This window comes from Rhipicephalus microplus, chromosome 1 (genome assembly GCF_043290135.1).
Source record: "Rhipicephalus microplus isolate Deutch F79 chromosome 1, USDA_Rmic, whole genome shotgun sequence".
In the NCBI taxonomy this organism is placed as follows: domain Eukaryota; kingdom Metazoa; phylum Arthropoda; class Arachnida; order Ixodida; family Ixodidae; genus Rhipicephalus; species Rhipicephalus microplus.
Window position 1 is genome coordinate 262053340 of NC_134700.1, and position 10162 is coordinate 262063501.

At 45.5% G+C, this 10162-nt stretch overlaps 1 protein-coding gene across 7 annotated transcripts in view; it reads left to right on the plus strand.

Moving 5' to 3' along the window:
• LOC119187143 (sodium-driven chloride bicarbonate exchanger-like) overlaps window positions 1–10162 on the plus strand; it is a 240234-nt gene that overhangs the window by 117831 nt on the left and 112241 nt on the right. The window lies entirely within an intron of this gene.

Consider the following 10162-nt stretch of genomic DNA (forward strand, 5'->3'; position numbering starts at 1 on the left):
CTGTGGCGGCTGCATTTCTGATTGAGGCGGAAATGTAGGCCCGTGTGCTGAGATTTGGGTGCACGTTAAAGAACCTCAGGTGGTCGAAATTTCCGGCGCCCTCCACTACGGCGTCTCTCGTAATCATATCGTGGTTTCGGGACGTTAAACCCCACAAATCAATCAATCAATCATGTTATAATCGGGGTGCTATGCGCGGGAAGTTTCTGAGGCTGATCCGCATATCTGTGCCCATATTTTCTTAATGCACAACATGTTGAATAAACAGCCGAAAGTTCGCGGCCCCCTTGATCCCTTGGGTCGTTGATTCTCTGCTCAAAAACAGCCACAATACTTCGACTTTTTACGTAAACCTGTACTGCTGCATTCTTTGTTGATTTTCGCGCGAAGCTCATTGTCATTTCGGTGTTAACGGTGAGCGGAAGCTCGGAAACGAAAAAAAGAACACTACGCTTGTCTTTCGAGATTAACAGTTCATTGGGTGCATTCGCGCGTCCTAGTCATTGCGACTCCCGATTTCGCTTACCGCTTGATTATACCGTTTGACTTTTGCTTTTTTTGCGTATCATGTTCAGGCGCTTACTGAGTCCCTGCTGACGGTCCCATAGCACACACTTTCGTTACTCTACAGTGACACGCGCGCAGGCTCGATGGATGGGTGAAAGTTGACACACTTTCTAGCACCCGGCATATGCATGATGGCTGTTATGAAGCATTAGCCAATGCACACCCATTGGAGACGGCCAAGTGGCCACATTTTGATCTAATTACGCACTAACTTCGGAGCGTGGGCACGCGTTGTACGTGTACAATTCAATTATATGATCGTGTACGCCAAGTCGATTATTCGGTGGAGACGTCACAAGTGCCCTTGGCGTTGCAAGCATACGTCAACTGTACTCACATCCTGAAAGAAGCTTAAACCGGCCGTTGCGCCGAAAGACGGCCTTCCCAGCTTATCATCACGCTAGCTGCATTTAACTGAGCGAATAATGATTCTTTCAATGCAAGTGCTTTCGAACACTGCTGTTTATTACGTCCGGGAACTAGCGAGGTGCTTTGATATTTCGTCTTCGAAGTAACGTGCGCTAAGCCTTGTAAATCTCACTACCGGTTGTTTAATATTGGCGGACATTTGCGCAATTACGGTGGTCTTTCTTGTGTGGAAAAAAAGCTGCCGGCATACTGCCAAAACGCAGCTGCTGCGATAGTGCCTTGGGAGGTAGTAAAGTTGCGGTGTAGTCTGTAATGCAGGAGTGCCCAGTAAATTTTGAGACGCAGCTCTAACCTGCGACCTGAAAGGCTCGTATATTTACCGTCTGGACAGGATGCCAGAATAGTCCCGGAACAGTTGGTTTTTTGGTCTCAAGTGAAATCGGCAGCATCAAGTTTGGCGTGCTGCTTAGATACCACAATCACTTTATGGTTTTTTCTTCGTTGTGTTTGTGTGTGTCATAATTCCAGATAATTTATTTTCCGACAGTGGTGTCGCTTGTGGGATTTTCTGGAGCTTGAGAAACGAAGTGAATGGTTTACCGTAGCGCAAATCAACAACAACAAAAAAGAGCATTTATGTGCACTGTACTCATAGTATAAGTCCTGTACTCACTGTACTCATAGCATATGATTCGGCTGACGGGATCCGACCAATTGGGGGATTCCATCAGGGGCGTTGGCAGAAATCTTTTTCGGGAGCGGGGGGGGGGGGGAAGGGGGGCACCTTTTGAAATGGTTATTTCTCGTTCTGAATGTCATGGAGAAAAAAATTCGGGGGGAAGGCATGGGTTAAATAAGCCGCCCCCTAGGCACACCACTGGATTCGAGCATCTTTTGTACACAATGGTACAGAGTGTTTGCCTGAGTGGAAGACTATGGAGAATTGATGTGGTACCCATTCACGATTGGGAAATGAGCTTAATATTTACGCTATGGTAATCTGTTTACTCCAATGAAGAGATTCTATGCAAATATAAAGCAATGCTGTTAACAAGCGAAGAGGCCGTTAACATAGATATTTATATCTTGCACGTGAACAGAAGAAGAGAGGGAGAAATACGATAGTTATTCTCGATCGCAGCGAAGCTTGAATTCCGGCCGAAGTGACAACCTTTTCCGGTGCAGTTAAATGCAAATCGGGGCACTTCTCTGAACGGTGGAGTGACTGGAACTGCAGCTATAGCGTGTCGGATTGTTTCAGTCGGTGGCGAGGAGTTATCATCAGGCGAAGGATTACCAGATAGCGCTGTTATTGTCGTGCTGCGTTATACAGTGCTTGCATGTAATCGCCATTTATTGTGCAGTAAAAAAGCACCGTTCATTCGGAAACGTTTAAAATCTATTCGCGCATGTGTTAAGACGTGTTGGGTATTATTATTATTATTATTATTATTATTATTATTATTATTATTATTATTATTATTATTATTATTATTATTATTATTGACTTCTGTTTGACATACGCTTATATAGTGCTGAAGTTGCAGCAGTGGGAATGCTGCGTGGCTGTGAAAACAAACATTTTTTTCCCCCGTTCGAATAAGGTATCTGCGGCCATTCCGAAAACTTGCTTGTGAAAATAGCTTCAATTCTTAATAACGAAACCTACAATATCTCTCGAAAACAACTATACCTATAGACTGCATTCCAGTGACTGCAAGGCCTTTGGAAGGACAGTGCCGTCAAGACTAACGCAACATGAGCGCATCCTCACGCGTTGTCCTTGTCTTTTTCAAGCTCTTTCCAATTACTGCGTCACATCAACAAGGCCGCACGTCAGTATTGTTCTTGACTATGTCGTTAGGTAGGCGTGCAACGCTCTACAGGAGGGACACAGTCCTCTTTATTTCGTATTTCAACAGCTTCGTTCTTATTTATCGTACACTCTTAAAAAAAAAAAAGACGGTGCCACTTACTAACTTTGATGTAGTAAAGTGTTGTCACAACATTTACTACCTAAGTAGTAACTGCAGGTAGTAGACAAGTCATTTACTACCTCTGGTTGTGTAAGGTAGTAAACGGCTGTGGCCTACTACCTGAAGTTACTACTTAGGTAGTGAATGTTGTTACAACAGTTTACTACCTCAAACTTAGTAAGTAGCACTGCCTTTTTTTAAGAGTGTACTTTACTTTTTTTTCTATTCTTCCGCGCTCGCGCTGAGATTTTCTCGCTCCTAATGTTGTGCAAATCTGCACCGTGTGTGTGGACTCGTGTATTATTATTATTATTTTCCAAATACTGTTAGCCTTTCGGCTGTTACAGGGGTGGGACATACTAAGAATGTCAAACATCAATACATTCAAATCATAGAGCAATTCAAACAGCAACACTTGAACTTGGAATTGTCACTTGACATACATAAGAAACACCTGTATACGAGTCCACACACACGTTGTGTCCAGTATGCTGGACACAACGTCGCTGGGTTGAATGGACAGTGCGGAGTCCCGCGCTTTCTGCAATTCTGTCGGTCGATTCAGCTACTCATGAGAGAGAATGTCGCTTTCATGGCTCTAAGTCACGGACTGTGTGCATCGTGCCGATGCTCTGGGGCGCAGTCACAGCAGCCGTGCGTGTATGCACACGCAAAACCGCTCGCGTGTGGGACATGTTGCACAGAGCGTGGCGGCGTCTATGATACGATTTGCTGACGAAAAATGAGCTTGGGGGGAAGGGGGACAAAGTGCATGCACAAAAGCTAGGTCTCGTGTGCGATACGTGGTATGCCATCTTACCGCTATAGACGTTCTTAAGAGGACAAAATTATTAACACGCTTAAAGCTTTCTGTCTCAAGGTGTGCGTCTTGCATGGCCTGAGATGTTCGAAAACTCTTGCAATCAAAAGTGAAGCATACGTGGGCTCGCATGAGGGTAAGGCAGAAATAAAAAGCATAGGTGTAAATTGGGAGCGCTTCAGTTTTAAGTAGTATGAATAGGAGCGTCTTTTCACGCGAAGAATGCGAATGTTCGCCGTCTCAAACTTTCATTCGTACATATAACCAAACCGCTTTATTCCCACCGCATTGAAGATTCAAGGGACCTGTCTAATTAAAATGCCGCCCACACTTGAAATTTCTCTGATTTCGTTATAGCGGAAGTGGAGTTCATTAAAGATGCACGCACAGGGAAAGCGATCATTTTGATGAGTGTGCGTACAGTCATCGCCGTCGCCCACTCACGCTTCCGCTGTCGGCGCCGTTTTTTTCTGTTGATTTGTTTAAACAATGAGATATATCTTGGATGCTTCGGTTTTCCCGGGCCCTGCGCTCCTCCGAGGTGAAACGTTGGCGAGGACGCCGAGCTGGCATTGAAGGTCGTCGCGGGTCGGATTCCTCGTCGTCGTCGTCGTAAAATGCTAACGTGCCCGTCGACGAACTATACTGAAGTTTTGGCGGTCGTTCAAGAACTGAGCAGCACAGTGGTGCACTCTACGAGACGGGCAGGCAGAGCTTGGGCTGGCCGCTTGCAAAGCGCATCGCTTTGCTACGTCACAGGAAGTATAAGGGCATGTGAGCACAGTGCAAATGAAGATTATGCCTGTACAGCGTTTAGCTATGGGCGGACCTATAGAATCGCGCAGGCCAACGATTGCTTCTAGCGTACGGCAGTTCCCGCTGATCCAGAAAAACATGCGGCACTGAGCGTGTTACTTATCTGTAAGACCTCCGAAATGATATAACCGTGGCGACCAGGTGATGTAGTGGTCTGTGTATACGTCTCACGAACTTTGCACTTATTGCTACATCAAGCGATTGGTGCCTGTTATCGCGTATTGTAAACGTATTTCAAGGAAACCAACCATAGCACTTCAATATGAGCTGAGCCACGATATCGAAGCAAATTCGCTACGCATTTGTGTTGTCCAGAGTTTTTCATGCTCGTATTTAGTTGTGCGTGCGTCCCCGCCAGTATCACGATCCGCTGCGAACTTTTCTTGACTACATTGAAGCAGAGCATTCGCTACCTTTGTCTCTGCGGGTGACCGACCGTGGTTATTAATAGTATCAGCAAGATACCAGTCGGTTATTATAGATAGTCGCGCCACATTAGTTGAAACGTGAACGCTTTGCATGATATAGGTGGCGTGGCTTATGTGGATGTCCTCTAGAGTGCATTTGTATGTATCCGTACTCACATATAGGTTAGTATAGCCGGGAGTGCAATGAATACCGGATTCACTCCCGGATCAGTATAATATCTCGTCGTTCCAAGTCCCTTTAGAGAGGTTGTGAGTACCTTGTTAAAGCGCCATATAGCAGCACGCTCGCACATATATAAGCGTAACCCGATAGCATTATTTGGCAGTGACCGAGGGTCTTGCTCATCTCGCTTGAAAGCTTTCGAGCGCTAAAAGTGGATTCCCAGAATAATTTGAAGGAACAAAAAAACAGAGACGAGCACTTCTGGCGGCAGTTATTTTGCGCAGGTAACGCTCGTTGCGCGGCTAATACATATCCGCCTGCAGCGGAATCCATTCCCAACCGCAGAAAGAAATCGTTCACTTGTCCGTCTGGCTTGTTGCGAAACGGCATTCAAAATTGTGGTTTCTCTCCTCGAATCGTCGTCTGGCGCAACGCCATCGATTTTCGCATTAAATAGCCGGCACGGCTCGAAGAGCCGTCGGCTCGGCTTTCCAGTGTGCGTGTTCGCGAGCCACTCAGACGTCGAAGGACGCGGTCTGCATGGACGTAAAAATAGTGGGTGCAAAAGTGGGAAGGGGGAATCGGAGAAGAGGGGGGGGGGGAGGTAGGCCCTAAGCGTTTCTTCGCGCCGTGTGCGCGTATACTTCGCTATGCGTGCCCCGTCGCCCCCGGTGTCGATTCGCTGATGACACGTACAGCGCGCGGTATGGGCCACGCGACAGCGTCCAAAGCTGCCCTTGAGGAAGGGACAGAAAGTGATAAGGCCTATTGTTAAAAAGCTTTCCTGTTCGGCTCTTTAACGCACGACTCCATCACCATCAATATGCGTGCTTAGAATAGGTTATCTCGTCCTATACCTATGTATATGCGGCTGTGTTGATAACGATAACATTTACCATCTGTTTATATGTGATCTCTCGAAAACAAGCCTTCATGCAAAGACAGCCCGAGCGCGTTCGTATGTGTGACCGAGCGGCCGTTCGGTCCGGCTGCGATAGCATTAAATGCCTGCTCGTAATTTGTACCGCCTCTAGCAATGGAGAAGGGTATATTAAAAAAAAACCGTCATGGCTGAGTCAGGCGGGTAAAAGCAATAACAACGTATATTGCCAATTTCGAATGTTCGAATAGCGTACGGTATAGTCGTGTGCACCCGAAAATAACTTTCACATTACTTTTCCATGGATACAAATGTAATATGCACGTGCATTACAGTCGCGGTCTACTGCACTCGATATGGGTTTCGTATTAAGGGAATCTGTTACACTCTATTTCATCAACTCAGTGATATGAAGCGAAAGCATAGAAGAGAACCAGATAATAGCTTCATTACTGCAAACAGTGCCACCAAGATAATAAGACAAGAAGGAGAAGTTGTCCATGACAGCCTCATCAGTTGTTCGCCTCTGCTTTCCCACTGTGAGGCGCTTATATAATTAACGGAAGGTTTATGGTTTACCCCTGAGATTTACCGTTGAGTGCGTGACTCAGCTCAGGAACGAATGTCCATAGAAGCATTGATTTGTATTATACTGTCAGTGATACCTGTTCTCTTGTACGAGGAGGCAGGAAAAGGTTGTCAGATTCGATTAAGAAGTTTTTAGGGGTAACGGAGTAGCAGCAAGCCCAGGATCGGCTTTACTGGAGAAATACGGGAGTGGCTGTTATCCGGCAGTGGACGTAGTGTCCCAACAAGTCCCCGTGTTCGAAGTGTCATACACAAATCCCATAGGACATTCCCTCGTCTCTTAATCGATAAACATCGGTTATTCATTCAGGTGTGCATCTCGTGCTGTAAGTCTCTTTCGGGCTTGAATTTCGTCTCGTGGGGCCATAACAAAGTCACCACCGTTAGCTCTTCTAGCCGCTCCGGTTTGCTTGTGCCGTTCCTCTCGTTGCGAAGGTCGCTGGTGCAGCGACCGCGTCTTCTGCACCGCCACTGTGTATGGCCACGTCTTTCGTTTATCTGCCTGACCTCCGCGTTGGGCTGACCGTTCTTTGAGATAGATAGCCTCGACACGCGCGTATCAGTGTGTGGTTCAGTGGCAGCCTCGGCTCGCCTTACATCGCTCGTTCCCTCTCTCTCACTGGGCTCTCGCGCCGTGCAAAACTCGCCGCAGGTAAGAATGAAGCACTTGTTAAGCTTTTCATACACTGCAGTCATTTATTTGCGATATTGCATAGGTCTGTAAGAAGCTTGTCAGAAGCAAGTTTTCATCAGAAATAAAAATTCGTCAAATAAATTCAAGGTTTGAGTAAAACTCGTCCTACGAGGAAGGAAGGTATAGCTGAAGAAAACATACACTCGTTGAGTGGAAAAGATACGCGCGCGCAAACAAAATAAGATTCCTTGAAATTTGGGTGTCCAATACGGGTACTTTGATCGTCGTATAGTATTCGGCGCCGAGTCGTCAGGAAATTCTGTTATGTCGTGTTTCGTCAGCTGGTGAGTCGGAGTTTTCATCGGATGAATTTCGACGAAGTATAAATCAAGGAGGACTCTCCCGTAGCGCTTCAGTTGGAGTCGCTGCTGAATACACTGTGTATATGAATAACTATTCACAGCTTTACAGCGCAAACAAAAAGCAGAAGACGACGAAAAATACAGAGACAAGCGCAGTCTACCTTTTCCCGTCGTTTATACGTTTTCGTCTCCGCCGATCGACTAGCCCAATCGACCGCACTGTGTAAGAATGCTTAAGCGCAGATGTGAAAGTCATACACGTTTAGGACACAGCTGGTTCTCGTGCGTTATAGTTCAAGTTGTGTCAAGTGCCAGGAAAGCGTATACAAGACTGGTAGCCCGTGAGTTCAAATGCAGTTGGAGATGTTTTAGGGACTCGTGTTGCTGAGAAGTTGATGTGTTGATCGATGCTATTTAGTGAGATACATGTATACTTATACGTAACCACGTAACTAGGAAATTTGGGGGAGCGAAGGGGGGGGGGGGGCATTCGCTGAAGGTGTTGGTTAATTACTTATTTTCGGTAAAACACCCCCCTTCATGGAAATTTAAGGGAAAGGGGCGGGAGGCTACGGCAACCCCCTTCCGCTTCAGGCCTGGTTATACGATTGTAACTGAAACGAATACCTTTCTTTCTTTCTGGACAGTGTCTCACTTATACTGATTCACTATTTCCGTACATTTACTTGGCACGCGCAATCAGCGATCATTCCGAAAACCACGTTATCAACTGGTAATTCAGTTCCCCCTCGAAATACCTGCCGTGACTGCCTTGGTATGCACGTTTTCGCGGCTTCGTTCCAAGTGAGGAGAACGTATTAACGTCCGCGAGCTTCATGACTGCGAAGGTTGTAGGTTAACTGTATTATCTTACTGTCAGCGATGGGTGAATGATGGAGTTAAGGCAAGGTTCGATTTTCAAGAAGAAAACTGTATTGTACTAAAGTTACAAGTGAATCGGCAGTGGTTAGAAGGAAATGGGATTCGCTGCTGGAGCTCAATCGGCTACGTCCGACGCCACTCGTGCCTTGGCTCGCTCTCCTCTTTGGCGATGAATTACTATGCTTTCCCGGCTCACAAGCTTACTTTTTGGTTCTTTTTGAATGTTCGTCGAACCAACGCCTCGTGGCAACCGCGTCGAGCAGACGTGCTCATGGCCCGGAGTCCACGTTTACGTTACAGTATGGCGTTTCTTGAGCGGGCGCCCAGACGCTGCCAGCGAATCTCGCTGTGTGAAGGCGAGTGCCGCTGACATAACGAAACTATTAAACGAAGGAAACCTTTTAACGTGTCGAATAACTGCGGATGAGATGACGTAGCAAGTGTCTTTGGAACCCATAGCCCATCCGTTATGAGCCACATTGCGGCGTGCATAAGCACTTGCGACAAGCACTTGGACAAATGCGGCGGCTGCATTTTCGATGGAGATGCGTAAATGTTGTATATAGGCCCGTGTGCTCAGATTTGGGTGCACGTTAAATAACTCTAACTAGTCAAAATTTCTGGAGCCCTCCACTACGGCGTCTCTCGTAATCATCTAGTGGTTTTGGGACGTTAAACCCCACATATCAATCAATGAAATGCTTTAAAGCAGTGGCGCAGCGTCAGGCGAATGACGTACTTCCGTCGCGCACACGCGTCATCGGAGTGCCCAGAGATAAGCGTCCATTCCGATACTGGACACCACCGTGCACAGACAAGGCCGCGATAAGTGAGGGAAAGGCCGCGTAGACAAAACACGTGCACGTGGGCTGCGCTAGAGTAGTTTCGTTGCGTATCGGCCTTGAACATTCGAGGGATTGCTTCGGTCATGCTTTTGTTTAAGTAAATTGCGACAGGTTTAGGGTTTCGATTGTTTTGTGCCTAATATAATATACGTTGACTATACGACACAGTAAAGTACATTTTTTCCTCTATCTATCTATCTATCTATCTATCTATCTATCTATCTATCTATCTATCTATCTATCTATCTATCTATCTAACACACACACACACACACACACACACACACACACACACACACACACACACACACACACACACACACACACACATATATATATATATATATATATATATATATATATATATATATATATATATATATATATATATATATATATATATATATGAGATATAACAGACAGTAATGCCAAGGAAGTTATTATAACCAATGGAATGTAAAATAAGAAGAAAGAAAAGTGGATGAAAAAATTACCAACTGTGAGCAGGAATCGAACCTACGACCTTCGAATTACGCTTCGAATTCGAAGGTCGTAGGTTCGATTCCTGCTCACAGTTGGTAATTTTTTCATCCACTTTTCTTTTTTCTTATTTTACATTCCATTGGTTATAATAACTTCCCCTGTACATTCCTTGGCATTACTGTCTGTTATATCTCATTAATATTGTGTTAAAACACGGAAAAACGAGCCCTTAGGCATACACTTCTTTCCCTTATTTTATATATATATATATATATATATATATATATACTGTCAAGAAATGGAGGATATACTTAATAAAATTGAATAATTCATTGTCCGAAACGTTAAC